At 34.7% G+C, this 21,138-nt stretch overlaps 1 protein-coding gene across 2 annotated transcripts in view; it reads right to left on the bottom strand.

The window, feature by feature from the left end:
* The window catches only part of Sli (slit guidance ligand), a 368,221-nt gene that overhangs the window by 32,461 nt on the left and 314,622 nt on the right, over window positions 1-21,138 (bottom strand). The gene's annotated exons all lie outside the window — the stretch shown is intronic.

The raw sequence follows: 21,138 nt of genomic DNA, 5'->3' as shown, positions 1-21,138 counted from the left end.
GACCGGCGTAAATTATTCCCTCGTTCTCGTCCGGTGACGTGTAATTCTCTACCGACAACAGAATGACAGAAACGTGCGAAATTTACATCTCACATATGAGATTTAATCCCGGTGCAAATACCATACATTCGATAAAATATCATTCTCATCGACTTGTTTTTCATCAGTAAATTTCTCCGATGTTTACTGGTAAACATAACATCATGTTTACTGGTAAACATAATGTCATTAAAAAACCGTATATTCTGTTTATTTGTAATTATATCACATCTTTCTGTTTCAATATTTCATTCCATTTCTTATCTTAATATTAATGTTTTTTCTCATATACGATTTATTATTTGTATTTCTATAGAATTTCGCCAATAAATATAGTGGCAGAAAAATAATCGTCGAATAACACGATGCAATTTTAATTCTAGAAAATTCTCGCAGAAACATAAAAGTTTAGAAGTAAAGGGAAAAAAAAAAAATCACTTCTTCAGTCGTTCGTGAGGTAGTTAATTATAATACCCTAAGATAATGACTACGAATACTTCCCGCTAACTTTATTAAGATATTAAGCGCCCTCCTTAATACGTTGCAGGTAATATCTAATTACGAATCGTTATATTTGAAGAGGAAGCTGAAAATACCTCCCGCGGGAGGAGCCTGGCCAATCGCATTATGGAATCGAGGCCCATCGAACCTCGACGCATAATCCACTTTATCGACGATTCGATTAATTCTCGACGGGATAAAACGGTGACGGCTACCCAACGTCTAACGAGAGCTTTAGGAGCTACCTAACGAACGATGTCACTTTTCCTGTTAACGTTGTCACTACCTCTCATGGTTCTTTTGTAGAATGAGTGCGATGAATGTCGTTATGACGAACAAACAATGTAATTGAGAGAATAGATGACAATATTTTGGTTTCCACTTTCATGTCATATAAAAGTTGATTAGATTAAAGTTCTCTTATCTTAATAAAATAAATCAAAATCTCTGATTTTAATTTCAGTGATAAATTGTTTGATTAACTTGTCATTGATTGTTTTTAAATTAAAATATCAAGGCTTCTCGCTCTCTGTAATATGTGTGCGTGTGTGTGTGTGTGTGTATGAGAGATATTATTTGATCATCTGTGATGAATGGACGTGAACGCAATAGAAGTTTAAACCGCGCTGTCTCCGTTATTACTGCGATTATTCAAAGTCCTCGACGACATCCTCTGTGCGAAATATCGTGGTTCATGAACCAACCACTAACTCGCAGAATAAGATAGAAACTTGGCGTGTGCCGTTTGCACGACAGATTTGCGCTTCCTCGAATCCTAATGTGGCCTTTCGCGGAGACCCTCGGCAAGCTTATGTGGCGTTACGCTCAATTAAAATAGCGCGATATCTTCTCGGAAAGCAATAACTGCGATCGTTCGGATAATCGTCTTGTATGGAGAACCTTGGCTCGACAAACTGAATAGAGGAGTGTCTTGAGCAGTGCAAAGGATCGGTTGCCCGAAGCGACAGTTTGTAATTCGTCGTTACGATGAGACAAAATATCTTCGCGATATATCCATGTGTTCGCGTTCTATTTGTTCTCTTAAGTTCTTTCGAAAATTTTCGATGAGGGACATTTTGCCAGATATCAACCTAAGAACAAAAGTCAAGTGTAATTTTTGCTCAATCATTGTAAAATAAAATAACGCGCTTCATTTATCAATTTTTTTGATAATTTATAGTCATTTGAAATTGATGTAACCATGTTAGACTGATTAATGAAAAATCTTTTAAATCGAACATTGAAAATCCGTTTGAAGCGTAGTGATATTTAAAATGAATGCACCACTGGATGAGATGAGCATGTTCGTCGTAACACGAAAGTCACTAAATGATACGCGAAATAATTTGAATTTTTTTTTTTAAATTTATATCACATTTATATCGCGCGATGGAATGAATTCCATAAAATTTGAGTCGCATGCGTCATTAAATGCGCTTCGCCAAATATATTGTTGGCCCGAATCCACAAATAGTCACGACAATTTAGTAATATCAGAGATCGTCCAACAAAAAGGCATAACGACTTAGAAAAAAATAATTAATTCTAAAAGATTTAGTCGCTGCTGCGATGATGAATGCTTATCGCGGTCCTGAGATTCAAGCCGTATATCCTGTTGTTGATTCGATTTGATCGCTACAATGACATTGTAAATTCAATAGCATTCTGGAAGACGCAATTTTCGTTTTGCACTTTTGTCAGGCGACTCACGTAGCGGATAACGAAATTACATCTCGCGTCGCCGACCGGAACATCCGCTAAATACGTTTGTACGGATTTTCGCGAAGACGGGGAGATCAGAAGCGGAGCAAGAAGGGATGAAATAGGGTTAATGGTTTGAGAATTTGAAAGAACAGAAAGGAACAGTTCATAGAATAACGCGAGCTTGGTAGACAATGTCCGAGAATAAGGGTGTCGGTGGTACATGTCTATATTTGAGTTGTGGCGGGATGAGTAAGCACAGAGGGAGGGGAGGACAGGCTGCTGGCAGATATAATCAAAGTTTGCAGACAACCCCGATCCGAAGGAAAGCCTCTGCGAGAAACACAAGGGTAGGAACATGAGGGATACCGCTGCGGGATCGACCGGATATCCGGTCGTATCTCACATCACCGCACGACGCCGCGCGGTGTCGATACGGCTGCTTAATGTCGTAGAAATGTCGCGGGTGGAGATAAAGGAGAGAAACCAAACCGCGACAAGATGAGACGAGTCTATGGAAAGGATCGGCGACGGGCGTTTCGATTCCCTCGTGAACGAAGCCATTTGCTTGCTTTTCTTCCCGGGATTTGAGGATCGAATAATTTATGGGCAATGATTATATTTCGATTATGCGTGCGTCTGCGTGTATATATAATAATATAGGAAATACCATAACATAATTTATTATATGAGCGCGCACATATATATATTGGACGATTGCATGAGTTCGTGCCCGATTTTCATAGATGGCATTAAGTTGCCGCATGGCGGAGTTGTATTGTTTTCGTGTGGTAATTGTTGCTTACACCGAATAGATGACGTTGTCTTATGTCAATTTAGCGTCAGACATTGTTCAGATAAGTCCATTTGTGCATAAGGGAAATCATTAAAAATGGAGAATGAAAGGTGCATTTGCGGCAAATAATGCTATATGAATTTCGGAAAGGCGTGAGTGTTGGGATTGCACAAAAAAATATTCAAAGCGTTTATTTGGACCGCGCTCCTGCTCTCCGAACAGTCAAAAAGTGGTTTGGCAGATTTCGAAATGGTGATTTCAACATGGAGGATCAACCCCGCTCTGGACGGCCTTCTGGCATTGATGATGACATTGTGCATGCCTTAGTGGAAAGAAACCCAAGGATTACAACTGAGGATATTGCTGAGAGGCTGAACATCGATAATTCAACCGCTTTTCGTCATTTAAAAAAGCTTGGATACATTTCCAAGCTTGATACGTGGGTGCCGCGTCTCCTGACTGAAAGGAATAAGCTGCAGGAAAACTGCAGGAGTTGCAATGGGAAATTCTGCAACACCCGCCATATTCTCCAGATATTGCGCCTTCAGATTTTTATCCGTTCCGGTCTTTGCAGAATAGTTTAAATGGCAAGAATCTCAATTCTGAGGAAGCTGTCGAAAACCATCTTACAAACTTTTTTCAAGAAAAACCAAGTTCTTTCTTCAAAAACGGAATCGACAAGCTTATAGATAGTTGGAAAACCATTGTAGAAAAGAATGGAGACTATATAATTGATTAATAAAAGTGTTAGCTCTAAAATATAAACTATTGAAGTTTATATTTAAATCGGGCACGAACTTATGCAATCACCCAATATATATATATATATATCCTTCTAATTATTTCAGTCTATTTGATATTACATAACAAAAATTCTCTCGATTTACGCGCGATAAAGTACTTCAGTTCGTTTATGATTGTGAGTAGCACCATTTTTCCACAAAGTTAGAGAGACTCTAACAGAATAATGTACACCTTGTGACAATAATATCCGCTTGCAGGCCGATTTATTTCCCCGAGAAAATATAGTCTCCTCGTTCGAGTAGATCGCGTTTCCAATTTTTCCAGCGCATTCGTAGCGTCTGAAATCACAGATCCAGATAAGTTGAATATTGCATTTGAAGCGACTGTTCATTTCTGCGAACGAATCCATGGAAATTTTGCAGCAAGTTAGATGAAGGATGGACGGAGATAGCTGCTCAATGAAAACATCGTGTCAGATAAGAAAGAAAGCCGCTACGGGGAGAAAATATAGTCTTCGTGTCAGTGTAGAAGTGCAAATGAAATCTCTTGATTGAGTTTACCATTCAAGTATCGACGCCCTTGGTCTCTCCGGATCGACAAGGGTGGAAGAAAAAGGCAAAGGTATCGAGTCGATTTGACGTATCGACGGCTTTCCGTTCGACTCGCTATTCTCGAATAATTGTGAATCGGAATGACAGGAATGTGAGCGGTATCCCATGGTTCATATTACAAACGAAAAATTAGATAAAAACTGGTACTCAAGCTACTTATAATTAGATTCTTTTAATACTATTATTTTTTAAATTAATCATTATCTCATAAACTTGTATATATTTTTCAACCCTCTGACCATAATTCGTATCACTGTTCCGCAAGCGACACCGTGTATTGTGTATATTGTGAGAAAATGGTAGTAAACTGAAGACGGGGATAGTTGATTCATGGTATAATAGTTTGGTATAGAAGGCAGATGGGTTTTACATTACTGTCGCGTTTTGTGCACCGTCCCAGAACAATGCAATTAACAGTTCAGTGTTTAAACTTAAGCTTTGGCGGCATTACCGTGGAAACTTATTGCGGTGAGGAAAGTTACAGTAACGCAACAAACACACCTTGACTTCTGAAACATTTAGACGGGATTCTACGCTGCAATATAGTATCGCCCAGTCTATGCTTGAATTTATCAAGTTGGCATGGGTCCAAGATGAAAATTTTTTTTTTGTTTCCTGACGGACGATCGTTTCTCACCGTGCGCGCCGCTCACGTGTCAACCTAGTAAAATCAAATATTAACGATCGCCAGGATGTAGAATCGCACTTATGTGCCTGCGTATTTATGACACGATATGTGCGTGTGTGTATGTAGCGACACATCACTCTTATAGCAGCCACGTTTTATGTATGAGAAAATAAAGCGCCTTAGAAATACGAAGAACCTGTCCAACGGATAAAAAGTGCATAAAAATGCAGAATTCAGCGATCAATAAAAATATGACATTTGTCGTAATGATGCAAAACCGATTTCAGTTCACAATTTTTTTTTTATAATAATACCATTTTTTTTATAATAATCACAAACAGGAAGTCTATAAAGACAGGGGGAATGTTATACCGCTCGTCGCATTACATTGAGTAATTAATAATTCGTTGATTGATTACATTTGTTAAATCTCCGTTTTATCATATCATTTCAAATTTACTTATATATATATATCATGTATTCAAATATAATTTCAAATTCAATATATTGTATAAAAATATAAGAGCATATTATATTATGTACATTTTATATTATTAATAATGATAAAAAATCACAATGAAGCACAATTTTTAAAATTGTAAACAAAAGCAGTATAAATATTGTATGTGTTTAAATTAATTAAATTTTAACTAGTCAATCTTTCCGTGACCAATAACATCGCTATCACCATGACATCGATTTAAAAACGGTCATTTCTTCAACAAGGCAATCGTTTGACTCTTTGAGCAATGCAATTTAAAGTGAATGTCATATAACTTGGACGCAGTTCAGAGCAGCGATAACAATCGCTGCTTGTGGAGCAGAAACGCGGACGGTCACTAAGTCCGTTGCATGCATTTTAGTATTTCTCCACCAGCTGCGTATGACGGTCTGTTAGCGTACACCTAACAGCAGAATCGATACTAAACATCCCTGGTTATGTATACAGAAAAAGCGCCGAACTATTGTTTTATAGTCAGATCGGGATGTGATCCGTTTGCCAACGCAAGTAATTTAGCAAAGATAAATGCAGGTTCGCGTATAAAGGAGCTACCTGGACTGACCTAAAATATGGCGAAAAAAAAAAAACTCCTTGGAGTTTGTACTAAGAGTAGTAATTGATCGATCGATTTGTCATTCGGGCGGCAAATTACTTCCTAATGTATGTTCTGCGTTCGGAGTCTTGAGCGAAAACTAATAGCAAACACATTTTACGGAGAATATAAATACATTATCTCTGTTTAAATTACAGAAAATACCGAAATGTTTCAAATATTGTTATTTCACATACGCGGAGATAAATAATTTATATAATTATAATTACGATTGCAAATGTCTCGCAAATGCAATGCGCGTTATAAACTATGTAAATACGTTATTTATGCTGTTATTAATTCCGTGACTGTGCAAATATATTATTATGATAGCTATTTGCATTGAAATGTATGATTTTTTTATGATACACTTTTCTGCTACAATCTTCATGTTATTATTAAATGTATAATAATTCAAGACATCCTTTTGTATCATTTATATCAATATTTGATGCGTAAACACAAAGATATACTTTGTAGCAGCTAAAGATACTTGTTCTCCATTATTTTAAGTAGCGACGGGATTGCAATGTAACCGAGAGCGGTAAAATATCGTTTTGCCCGGAGGATATATTACACTTTTAAGAATTTCCGACGGTGTAGGCAGTTCGTTAGCGAGTGTAACTAGTCAAGCAAAAATAAATATTCGCCCACGTAGCAGTGCAGTCCGATCGGAAGTACGGAAAGCATGTATCAAGTAACACAACCTAGGAATCCTTTTTACAATTTAGTTAAACGTTTACGCTCGCGTATATTCGAATCGGCGATCAGATGTAAATTCAATTATGTGCAACGAAAATTTATTTCTACAGCAATGCTAGATATTACATATATATTACTTATCATAAATATTTAACGTCAAATATCACCATAAAATTAATAAAGCCGTCTATAAATTTTGTTAACAGATCCGAGAAATGAATTTAGGCCGTTAATCAGATATTTCGATAATATTATATATGATATGTATAGAATAAATTTGTACGAATACACGTTAGTTTTTTCCGCGTATAAATATATGCAAGCAGCAACGTTTAAAAATATTGTACATTGTCCATGATTGTAGATCATTGTAGATAAAGTTGTTTTATTTATAATATGCAACTATATATATAATTTTAGATCGCTTGAACTATCTTATTTTATGGATTTATATGTTCAATCTAACTATATTTAAACAATTAATAATTTTTTTGCGACAAAATTTAATATAAAATTTTAGTTATAATTTTATGTATTATGCAATGCGTACATTTGTATACGGTGAATTATAGTGTCTAAAAGGGGCTTAAATGACTTTTGATGGAGTTAATAAATAAAAAACAAGTATAGATTATGTTATAACAACTTATAAATAATTCATATTTTTTTAATAGACAAAGAAATTGAGATATTAATTAATGCATCGATAATAATTGCATTTCGTTAATAGACATTGTATAGGAAACATACAAATTCATTGACAATAAACATTCGAGCGAAAAGATATATGTGAAACGTCGCACATAGTTCCTTCAAAGCACTCCAAAGTAGTAATTTGTATCGTTTTATCTAGCGGAAAAGCATGCATCTCTCCTTTAAGGTTCCCTGACACCCGTACACTGGCCGGTGTGCAACTGGTTGAGAAAAGACAAATATACTAGTATGTGTAACAACCGACGTGGACTCGTTATAACGCAGGGGAAATTACATAGAGACTCTTATTGTTAGATAGTTCTTGTAGCCATGTGATTTTTCTACTCTTTCTCCAAGCAGACCGCGACCCCATATCGCGAGAACATAAAGCGGCCACGATGGTCCACGATGGCGAGTTTTATCGCGATAGCATGCATCTCGCGCTGTAAAACAGGATGTACCGTGCGTCTGTTACGCTGTTCATGTAATCCAGGAATGAGATGGAATGCGTTAAGGGTTGAACGTGCAAGATAAAATCCGTCTTTCTACATCAACAAAGGCAAGAATATAATGCGTCTCTCACATGCATTATATGAACAATTAGAAAGAAGAGGAAGAGCGAAGTTTGATATTTATTGAGAGAACGCAGGTTTCTTCTTTTATACTATCTTATTAATATACTAGAACAAGCGCGCGCCATTTATTTTGCATGTATAATTATTTATACGTATTAACTCTAATTCTCCGTTTTCTTCAAAATAAATTAAATAAAAATTACATCACACACACACACACACACACTTAATATTTAAACTGTCAAATGTGTCGCTCACAGTTATGACAGGCTTTTATTGATATAAAGTAATGCACAGCGCAGCATCGAGATAACCAATCAGCATCGCAGAAAAGAGGTAACAATTTGCTAGTAGATTTAACATGCCTTTTTAAAAGTGGATATTTCAATAAGAGCTACTCACGGCATATTATTAAAATATTATAAAATGTGTATGTGTTATATAAAATATTATAAAATACGCCATTTAGTTTTTATAAATGATAATAGATAAAAATGATAAAAATATCGCGATATCTCTTGCAATATTAGTTTTAGCATAGAAATGTTAAAAGTTTCTTTTATGTTTCGTGGGGTGTTACCGAGAACTCTAAATAAAAAGTCGGACAAAAATTGCGAAAAAATTTATCTTTAAAAGATTTAAAATTTATTTCAAATATATACTTGTATATATAATTTAATATTTTGTATATATGTACCATATATATATCATAATACATCAAATATTTCGGCAATGAATTATCAATAAAACATTGTATTCGGCCTTGCTTCGGTGGCGTAAACATTAGCGCGCTGTTGTTTACATGTTACGGCTACCATTGAATAGGACTGTAATAGTGGGAGACGCTACGTCACAAATTCCTTTTGTACAATACTTATTATAGTTATTATCATTCACGCGACGACACTCGAAGGAAAAGGTAGCGATGCGAGAGAGAGAGAGAGACGCTCCGTTAAATTTCTTTTCGCGTCGATTCCATCAATCGATTTCGTCTTCTTTCGCTTCCGCTTAACCTTTGCTCGAAGTAATCGGTGAATTCCCGACTGGTCGACTCGAAGTGTCATTCTCACGTGAAGCGGGATTCGATCGTGTCGAAATTCGAAAGTGCGGGAGTGTCGTTCAAAGTATCGCGCGTGTCAATCAATCTGAGAGGAGGAGGAGATCTAGGAGAGGCATCGGGCACCATTGGAACAACTTTGTGGTAAGTAATTTGTTATTTGTATATTAATTATTTATTAACTGCGTACGTACAATTTAATTTAAATAATTAATCGCGTAATTTGGCTTTTTATTTATATGATTTAAATAAAAAAGAATTAGAAGGAAAAAGATTTTTATATAAAAGCTATAATTGTAAAAGTTTCCACTTTTAAATTATAGCCTTTATATGAAATTATTCAAATTATTAGTAGGTTTTTTTTTTTCTAAACTTATAAAATTATTTTATTAATTTGCTTATTATTATATCCATCGAATATAAAATTCAATGCGTACAATAAAATTTTTGAAATATTAATTATGTTGAGCATTGTTACAATTTGCATTTTCTATTTGTATGTAACAGATCAAGGTAGCGATCCTGACATTTTGAGAGGAGAAGGAGGCCTAGGAGAGGTATCCTGCACCGGCGGATGCAACCCTAAGGTGAGTATTTATTATTTATATATCGGTTGTTAAAAATCGCGTACGCGCATTGATTCGGTCTTTTTATATTTGAATGAATTAAACGAGAGAAAATTAAAAAGAAAAACTTTTACATAAATCTTATAAAAGTTTCTATTTGAAAGATAAATCTTTTTATAATTTATAAAATTGTTCCATATTTATCTAGAGCTTCTTAGTATTGTACGCATCGGATATAAAATATTCCGCATGAAATTTTAATTATATTTTGGACGCTGCTATAATTTGGACTTTATATTTATGTTACAGACAACGTAGCCTCAAGACCAACAACTCCGCTGTTGCGCATCAGTGTCGGTGAGTGACGAACTTTATTTTATTTTGAGATAATGGATTCGTAGATGTAAATATAGATTGTAGATAAATCCGTTGCCTCAAAATGGATGGGCTAGAATAGATTAAATAGATAGATATATATATACCAATGACATTTAATAGATTTTTATTTTATTTAAATAAAAGATAAATTTTATTTTATTAAAATTTTTTAATGAAAAAGGCGCTAGTAATTTTATTTATTATACAAAATAATAATAACTTATTCTTATATTGCGCCTACTTCATCTTAATTTTTTTAGCCCCTTCATCTGTACTACATTTAGCTAATATTATATAAAGCTTGTTTTAATTTATGTTAAGCCAAATTATCGATCTATTAAATTATATAAAACGTAAGTGATTATTAATCTTATTTTAATATAAATTATACATTATTATATATATAAATAATATATTATATATTATTATAGGAATTTTATTTAATTATTAATTGTTGATTGATAACTTGGTATTATATTAATTAAAGAAAAGTTACATTAAAATGATGCATGACAAACGGTTGTAATGTCTCATGACCGTGAACGTGATCTCTGATAGAGATCAGAGCTACATCTTTGACTAAATGTAGTCAGAATGAATATGGCCAGAATCAAGGAAAGGTAGGTCCAAGTGGCCCAATGGAAGCAACATAGTTGACCAATATCGTGGTCAAAAGGCACAAAAATACACATGTTGGGCAATAACATGCGTTTGTGCATTTCTACGTGCAATATGGCACGTAATCAAGAATGCTACCGGTGCGTTCTATTAAGGCACGTGAATAGAAGACTTGGGTAGGACACGCGAATAGGGCACGCGATTAAAACACATTCCCCAAAATTTCGGTGATCCCAGATTCCCACTGGCTCAACGAGAAAAAGTAAAGTTGTTAGGATTATCTTAACTTAAGATAGTCATTTAATTCCTTAAGCATTTAATTCTTTAAAATTCTTAAGAAAATTAAAAAATAGGATTCTTTTTAGTAAAACCAGAAAGTGAAAATTAATTATCAAAAAATTATAGAAAAATTAAAATTATTATTAACTTTTCTACAATTTAAATTAAAAATCAAATAGTAGAAAAATTAAAAATAATTATAAAAAGTTCAAAAATAACACATTATTCATTTATATACACATTGTTTTATATATTTAAATTTGTATATATATTTATTATATCGTTATATAATATAATGTTGAATTCTTGAAGTAAATGCTGTCTGGTATCAATTATCTATATGATTTGATATATCGGATATATTGATTTGATACTAATAGCATTATTAATTGTAAATTATATTACGATTGTACATTAATTTATTGTAATTATTATTATATTATAATTGTAATTTATATGCAATTATATAATTGTATTAATAATATTATTATATCAATTATAAGTTATATCAAATTTCCTTTTTGTAAATTACACGAAAATTTACCGAAAAAACATATACAATATAATAGAAATTTTAAATTAACATATTTGTTTTTAGTTTTTGTATATTATTTGTTTTAAAAATATTTATAAATATTATTATTAAAGTTAAAAGATTGTGTCTTCATACCAAAGAATTGATAAATTCGGGAAATTGTATTTCAACAGTTGTTATTCTTCTTAATATATTTATAGTTTATTTTAATTTAAGGCAATGGATTTGTGAAAAATAATTATAAATAAATATATATATATATATATATATGTATATAACATCTTATTTCCTAGATACATTGCCTTAAGCAGTGGAAAAATAATTAAGAACTTCGGTACGAGGATCAAAGGGCCAAGTTCGTTAAACGACCTCGATGGTACTTTTACCTCCGCGCAATCAACGAATCGCGAAGCAGCATTGTAATCAAGATAATTAAACAACGCCGTACGCTCTCCGCGGGTCTGCTGAAATATTAAAATCTTCTCTCGTTCTTTTGCGCCAAGACCCGTTGTTACATCCCACAATATTCAATAAACAGTGCGTTGTTCTTTTTCCAATATAATATAATTGTATCGTAAACGATGTTCTCCGGGAACTTGCGAGTACCAGGGCCTCTCATTTTCCAATGCAATACGGATGTACGCACTGGCACCGAGACATTCACGATTATTTCCACCAGCTGTTACAAGTGTACGAAACGCCAATCGTTGGCATGAATGAAATATCGTAGCGATTTCGGCTCCGGCAACTCTCAAAGTCATTTTTATCTCGATGCTAAGATAAAATATATGGTATTACATTTGGCAATTTATATCTGCGTGCTTGAAAATTAGAAATCTCTTAAGATTAGTTTCAAACATAAAATTCAAAGAAAAAATTAAAACATTTTATATTAAGATTAATATTTTTGAAAAATGTTCTGCGTAGGTTTGCGTTTTTCTCAGTTTTTCATGTAAATTTTTACCTGTTACATATATATATATATATATACCTGCACACATGTTACGCTAGCGCTGGATTAAGCGTGTATTCGCATCTATAATTGTGAATAATGTGGATGAAAGATTCGTCAAAAATCAATCAATCAGATTTTCTTCTACTATTCACTAATCTCGAATTGCGAATACGTGCGTAATATGACATTACATATGTTACTGATTATTCGATATGAAGCAAACGATTGGTGTATTTTAAAACTCTGCGCAATTTCATATTTTATTTTTATATTTTCTGTTAATACCGATTTACATTTATTTTTACTATCTCGAAAAGATTACGAGAGATATTTTTGTATGAGAATTAAGTTAGAATATTGCACACAATAGAAACGGTCCGTAATATTGGTTTAGCATTTTACTGTTACGTAAAAAGATAGAGTTATTATAATATTTTATAAATGTGATTATTGTAGTTTTACTTTTAAATTAATATTTGGCAATTATATTTTTCGAAGAAGATCATTATGCGCGCTTGTATGTGTTTAGTAACATCAGTAACAAATGTGTTGCTCGTAGCAACAATTGGAATTATTTGTAAAATCAAATATAGCTGCATTTCTCTCTCTCTCTCTCTCTCTCTCTCTCTCTCTCTTTATTATATATAAATTAAATTAAAAAGCAGCATTTACAAAACGCTTAATTTAATTGTAACAAATATTTTATGATTCTTTGATTCTCATGCACCGTAAACATTTTATATGTTACAACTTCAAATGAATATTTTTGTTGGACGATCATCGCGTTTACTTTTATGAAGAGATTCTATTAAATTTTCAAATAATTTTTCAGCTTTTATTGTAAAAAATCATGGCGCAATATTGACGTAGAAATATACTATAATGGAAGTGCAATGACGATCATTTTTTTTATTTTTCGAAGAATGCGCATAGCAATTAACGTAAAATGTCTCGAGGCGGAAGTGCCTGTCAAAGTCGTGCATTTTAGCGCTTCTGTTGATGCTATTTTTTTCCGCATGGAAGAGCACCCGGGGAAAAATGCTTTTGCCTTTACGTCATTTTTTTCATCTTTGCTCTCTTTCGTTGTCACGTCCTTCGTTTATCACCGTACCGCCATTCTGCGCGCCTCATTATAAACGTACATGCTATTATGCTTACCATTCTTAATTACAATGTCCAAAACGCAATGCACTTTTTATGATTCTTCTCTTCAACGTGAAGGCATAATGTAATGATTGTTGCGATTTCGTAAAATAATTTCAAAAATTTCAAATTTCTTCCAAATAAAACGCTTATAATATACATCCAACATTTTCATTCATAAACGCGAACTTTGCAAGTGTGTGTGTGTGTGTGTGTTTTTTTTTTTAATAGTGTAAAAGAAATATGTGATATAATTAAAAAGGAGTATTTTTGCCAACTTCGTGTGTTTATCATATTGAGATCCCAGAAAACCTGCTTGGGATCTGATAGACCCCAAGAAAACTTACTTGGAGTTAGCATTAGCATTAGTGTTAGCATTTAGCGTAGATTTCAAAATCTTTCTCTCTCTCTCTCTCTCTCTCTCTCTCTCTCTATATATATATATATATATATATATATATATATATATATACAAAACACTTAAAAAATAAATTTTAAACATTTTTTTTATTGATTACTTACATTTACATTTTATTGCTAAAATATCGATAAGATTAAAATGACTTATATGTGATCTCTCCTCAATGATCAATGCCCGCGTAAAAATTACAATAAAATACGAATGCGTAGCGGGCGTGCGCCTTTACGATTATACAATATAATTATAAATTCCCAGACGACTCAATTTTATATTTGCGGAGTTAAATCACAGACGATGTATATGTCGCTCATCAGTTATAAAATCACATGCATGCTCACGTGTACAGACGCGAACGCAACGCGCACGTAACACCGCGAGACAAACTTGAAAGGGTGCGCGTGCGATGCATAGAGAGAAAGAAAAAGAGAGAAATATGCGGCGTGCTTTCATGCTCGGAAATCAGGCGTCTAAATCTAAACGGCATCGCAACACGACGCCTCTCTATTTCTCTCCAGGCGACAACTAATTACCGTTAACGCGAGTCGCTTAATTAGCTCCAACGTTAATGCCTTTGCCTTCGATTTATGTGCGATTCTTATTTCAAGATCGAAAAGTTTTAATAAAGATTGGATGATGATGAATTTTTCATTTTGACTATGAAATTCGTCGATAAACACATACGGAACATATATCATATAAATCGCGTAGCCGTATTTTTTATAAGAATGTGAGTATAAAAATATAGAAGTAGGGAGAGAAAAACACAATTCAATTAGTTACATGAGCAATGGGATTATTTGGCCAGTCGATTTCGCGATAAACGAAAAATTGAGCTGGCGAATAATTGAAACGCAACGTCGATGGCTTATGTATTTTTATGTTGTTAACGGCACCTGGATAAAATTCCGCGCGTGAAGAAGCGTGGAGGGAAAAATGCACGGGATCAGTCAATAAATATGGACGTATCGGATTTTTGTACATTTTTGCATGGGGAAAATCCACTGCCCCTGGAAATAAAAGAAGTGACAATGCCAGATTTTTGCCGGAGGTTACGATGGATTTTTATATTTCAATTTAAAGTTGAAATTTCAATTCACAGATGCCTGCGTATTGTTTGCAATAACGGTATATTGCAAACTTTGCGATGTCGTCCTCTCTATATGTAAGGCAAAAAAATCGAACACAAAGTTTATCATTTGCTATTGATATCCTGTATTGGATGTGCGCGTGTGTGACAAATCTTTCTTCCTATATATATACTATTGTGATTTAGTAAAACAGAATGAATAAATAATCTAGCGACTCGATATTCGTGTGCACATACTCACACACACACGTTGGTACGAATTTTAAAATAAACGATATATTTTTTGCATATACTTTTTAGAATTATGCGCGCACTTCGTGTTTTTATATAATATCCTTCTACATTTCGCACGAAATCCATGGGAATAACGTTATAATTCCCTTCTCCGCACAATTGTATGTATAATTTAAACAAGAAAGCGAAACTCACGTGTCTGAGTATAATCAAACTTGGTATTGTAGAGGATTCAGTAATTAAGGAAAATTGTCCGTTGTTACTTGAAATGCATGCTCGTGTAATTGAGCGTATGTTTGCGTTTTTCTCCCATCGTGTGACGTTTCACGAGCGTTATCAAGATGTTTTTCCAGCACGAGAGGAGGATTAATGTCCTTCGCATTATACGAAAGGCTAAATTTTCCCGGGAAAACGATATCCTTTTGAAGGAGGGTCCTTTTTTATAATTTTAAATATTGTAATATTAATACAATATATATGATTAATGAATTTAATTATATTCTAGAACACTCTTTGAATTTAAAACTTAAGTATCCTTCGCTTAATATATGTGTCACAAAAGGATAAAAGTCATCGAGTCAAAATTTTATATATTTATTATTTGTAAAAAATAAAAAATATAAAGTTTTTTTATAATTAATTTTAAACATATAATATAACCAAGTATATCATATCACGAAAAGAAATATTGATCCTTCTGATGAATTATTGATCTAAAATCCAATGTTGTAATTGGATCATAAAATAATGTTGCGTTGTACTATTAATAGTTATATTTATAGTTCGTGCTGCTTGTACTTCGTGGAATATAAATCTGACGATCCACGCTTGTAATATCGCGGTTATATTACACTGTATAGTTGAAATTGTAATATCACGTTTTTGCGCGGTTTGCATAACAGGGGGTGTTAATTTTGTAAATTTTTTAATTTTGACATTTAATTTGTTTAATATATATATCTTTTTTTTATCTATAAAGAAATTTAAAGCATTATGGGAATTTGTGTATATAATAGCGTAAACGTGAGCATATTATATAAATATATCTCTAAATTTTCATAATTATTGCTTTGAAGTATCACGATTTATTCAACAAATTTATACTTAATCATTATGGTCAAAAGTGGTACATAATCCGCATGCATAAGACTATAAACGCCGTGCAGGAGAAAAGCACATTGGATAAATATGCTTTGATCGCACCGCGGTTCAAACATTTGGGACGATATTTGCGCACAAAGAGAACGGGAGGGTTGAGACGTGCACAATACACCTATTTTTCGAGCTATTGATTACTCTTTCCCTCCATCGTGTATACGTGATCGGGTAAACTACGCTGTTCATTTTGCGTTTATTTTGTCACGCGTGTTATCAGCTCGCGCCTAATTGCTATTCTAGAGCGAGCTTACAGCAAAATACGATTCCAAATATCTATCAATGAATTAAAAACGTTATAAAGTATTTCAACTTGCGTCGATTTAATATTATTGTAAAAGATTATTGTCAGAAAATTAACATTTAATAGGCAATTTTATTTTAATAACAAGATTCGATATGCTCGAAATATATATGTATACACGTATCACAATGATAAGTTAAAAAATTATCTTTTGTAAACGCGACAATTTTATATATATTTATGCCATTTCTTATACCTACTTCAAATCACAAGCACTTCTGTATAATGATTCCAGAATATATGATAAATTATATCGTGTACTGTCTCGCAACAAGAGATAATAGCTGGCCAAAATGCGGAGCAGTTATCAACCTAATGCATTGTCCTTGGTAACCAAGTTTCAGTGGTTCTGTTATATATTGTTCTCCGCAACTCGGTTAATATAAATTTCGCATGGGTGTCGTTATTGAAATTGCGGTTTAATTCCACACATCGCACATTTAATGACGCATATCGCGAAAAATAAATTATGGAGAAAGAAATAATACATACACGAAAAAAATTTATATATTGGTATATATATTATAATAATATACATCGCATAGTTTATATTTTATATTGTTTGCGTCCTCTCGCAAATGCTCTAGCTGCCGCATCGTTGTGTTATCATTTTTATAATTTTAAACTCCATCGTTTCGGAAGTTCTAAAGCGGATTTCACGATTTATGAGTTTATGCGCGCATACACACCGAAAGCACGGCCCTCCCCTTGTACACGTGTCACCGAATAACAGGTACACATTTTATTACCGCGTGGCCGGAAATAAATTTCTCACCATGCAACAGGAAAATTTGGCTTTTCATAAACGCGGCAAATATTTATGGATAATAAAATTTTCCGGGTTCCTGGTCGCGCGTGCGAGAACAACTCTCTCGCTACGTTTTTCATTTTACGCGTTACTACCGTAAACGCGTCGCTCTATTAATTCCGGTCTTTCGCGCGCGACGGATTATTTGTTTCGTACTCGTGTAATTCAGGGTTGGGAAGTAACGCGTTACTTGTAACGCCGTTACCGTTACAGTTACTTTTTTTCAGTAACTGTAACGGTAATGGCGTTACAAATTTTATTTCTAACGGAAAAAGTAACTTCGTTACATTTTTCGGTAACGAGTAACGAATTTAACAGTTACTTTTATCGTTACTTTTTTCAAATTTTTTGATTTATTTAAGATATTATTCTTGCTATTGTGCGTGATAAAATTTTTATCTTAACCGTAAAGCCGTAAGCAAATCGACCAATTAGCATTCTTATTATTATGTTGTAAAAATGCTTGAATGTGATTGATCAACTTATGGCTCTTGCAGACCAGTGCGATGACGCGACGCGCGATATCCAATGAGAGCTTTATCTTTTCGGAAAAGCAGAGCTCTCATTTACTACCAGTTTTAAGTATCTTGCAACGAAAATTAGAAAATCTCAATAAATCTGACCTTATAGATTGCCATTCATTAGTCGAAGCTATTCAGCAAGGTTTAAATAAAAGGTAACTTATTAATTTGATTAATACATATGTTATTTAATTTTAAATAAGGATTTAATTGAAAAATATTATTTTATTTTAAACTATTGATTCAAAAGTATTAATTTCAATAAAACAAACAATGTCGCTTAATTTACTATATTTGATTTTAGATTTCGTACAATATTTGAAACAGAAGAATTTGTAACGATGCACCCCCCATCGTTACCCGGCACGTAGCCAGCCGGAAGTCTGCCGCCCGGCGAACACCAGCCGGGCAGTGGCAGAGGCGCCTAGCGCCCTTTTTTTTAATCTCTCAAAACCGCGGTTGTGATAAACAACCATACGGCCGTTATACGGCCGCCGTTACGCCGAAGACCGAGCATAGCCGAGCGCTACCGGAAGATCCCGAGCGTCACCCGCCGAATTGCCGCGTCGTTTCGCCCAGGGGAAGCGACGCGTTTACCGTAATTTACCCGCCGAAAAACAACGCGTCGTTATCCCCACCCGGGGGCGAACGACGCAATTACCGATAGACGCTCGGGTATAAGAAGACAGCGTTTCGGCATCTCGGGACCAGAACGATTCCTGAATCCGCTCGAGCTGTACGCTCCGAGATACCAGAAACCGATCCTGAACAGTCGTAGCAACGACGGAACGTGGGGTTGACGAGTTCGCAGCCTCCGCCGAGCATTCTCGGCTTCCGTGCAGTCTCCGAACTCCTGACACAGATCCGACCGACTCGACGAGAGCGGAGTGTTCGCCGCTCTCCGAGACTACGATCTATCATTCAACCGCTCCAGCTAGCCGGATCGTGGGTTTGCGAGTTCGCTGCCCCGTCGAGTTTTCTCGACTCCGACACGCTCTCCTCCACTCCGCGAACGGAAGCAGGGACGGAGAGTTCTCCGCCCGGTCGAGGGTACTCGATCTCCGTTCGAATTCCCCGACCACTGGGAACACGCGATTTATCCCGCGACCACACTAATCCTAATATTATAATACTATAATTATAATTATCGCGCCGAAATATCTACCGCCTAATAGTTCATTCTATTCCGCGCGCCGTCAAAATAAACACGGCCTTGCCGTATACGCGCCGACCGACCGCGCCCAATTTCTTGCGCGTCTCGCGCGCCGTCAAAATAAACACGGCCTTGCCGTACACTCGCCGACCGACCGCGCCCGATTTCTTGCGCGTCTAGCGTGCCGTCAAAATAAACACGGTTACGAATATTATAAGCGGTTCGATATATATCGAACATCACGCACCGAATAACGAACGCCCGTTGCATCTAGCGCGCTGCATCATCCGCCGCGCGCTCACTATTGTAAATCGACCATTGCCGAAAGAGGCAAATAAAGACAATATCTAAATCTTTCGTGTGTCTCACCTTTTCACGAGCCCTGATCCCGACCGAGTTTATCCACGCACTCGCGAAAAGTGACCCCGTTACAAATTAATAATAGCAGCATGTTTACATCCAAAATTTAAGTTAAACTGATTAACCGGAGAAAAAAGAAAACGTGCTGAAAATTACTTGGAGAATTTATTGGGAATCCGATCAACTGAAAATTCTTCAAAAGCTGGAAAATCTGACGATCGCGATGATTTTTTCATTTTTGAGCAAAAAACGGTGCAAAATGAATCTGAACAAGAAGAATTGCAACGGTTTTTAAAATCAAATAATTGTAATATAGAAATGTTAAACGACTATCCAAAACTTAAAAAACTTTTTATTAAATATAATACAGCTCTACCAAGCAGTGCATCCGTAGAAAGAATGTTTAGCATCGGTGGCTCTGTATTAACACCACAAAGAGGGCATTTAAATGATGATACTATGGAGCAACAAATTTTATTAAAAATTAATAAAGAATTTCGATAAAATTTAATCATTTATTTTGTAATAAATCTTGAATGAAATCTTGCTTACAATTTTTTAAAAGTTTTTTCTTATGCAAAATAATTTATTAGTTTGTATTGTAAAAAAGTAACGGAAATTGTAACGACTCGTTACTTTTTAGTAACTGTAACGGTAACGAGTTACTTTTTAAAATTGGTAACGAGTAACGGTAACGAGTTACTTTATAGAAAAAATAACGGTAACGGTAACGAGTTACTTTTATAAAGTAACTTTCCCAACCCTGGTGTAATTCAAGTAAACGAGTCGTCGGCTGCACGCGTCAGGCCGGCCGACAAGGCCGGAAGACAGAATAGTGCGATGCCTGTTGTTTTCTCCGAGAAATCGCGAGCGTTAACGAACCAGGAATGCCTTCGATAAATATCAACGATTTAATTAACATAATGCGGCGGCTTTATCGCCCGACATTTATCCTTGTCGCGTAACTCTCGCGCACGGACGAAACACGTCGCGCTTGAATTGCACGGTGTCATTATATAAAAGCCACTATCGTCATATAAGACTGATCGATTGATAGCAAAAGTTCGGAAATGCTTAGAAAGAACCGATCGTAAAAAGGCTCGTTCGCGCTTATTTTATTATTATATTTCTCGAAGAGGATATCGTTTAAAACTCGATGAGGAATGAAACATTTGCGGCACGGTAAAATAAAGCGATAATTTATGTATCTCTATGAATATATAAATACCGATATATTCATATATAATGTCTGATTTAAAGCAACTAAAATTGAAAGAGATATCTGATAATAATAAATCATGAAAAATAACAATCGATCATCCCTAGTTATCTCGTACTTTCAGCGCGAATGACTGACATTACGAGATAGCATATCGAAGAAATGCATTGACTCTCTATGCCCACAACGAGCTACACTTGGCGTTACAAAAGGGACATACAAAGTAGGGACGCCCATTAGGAACATTAAGAAATATTTCGA

This window comes from Polyergus mexicanus, unplaced genomic scaffold, assembly GCF_030449975.1.
Source record: "Polyergus mexicanus isolate NDT 795.1 unplaced genomic scaffold, iyPolMexi1.0 SCAF_7, whole genome shotgun sequence".
NCBI classification, from domain to species: domain Eukaryota; kingdom Metazoa; phylum Arthropoda; class Insecta; order Hymenoptera; family Formicidae; genus Polyergus; species Polyergus mexicanus.
The sequence above is the reverse complement of the archived record's forward strand: the minus strand, read 5'-3'. Positions and strand labels throughout refer to the sequence as shown.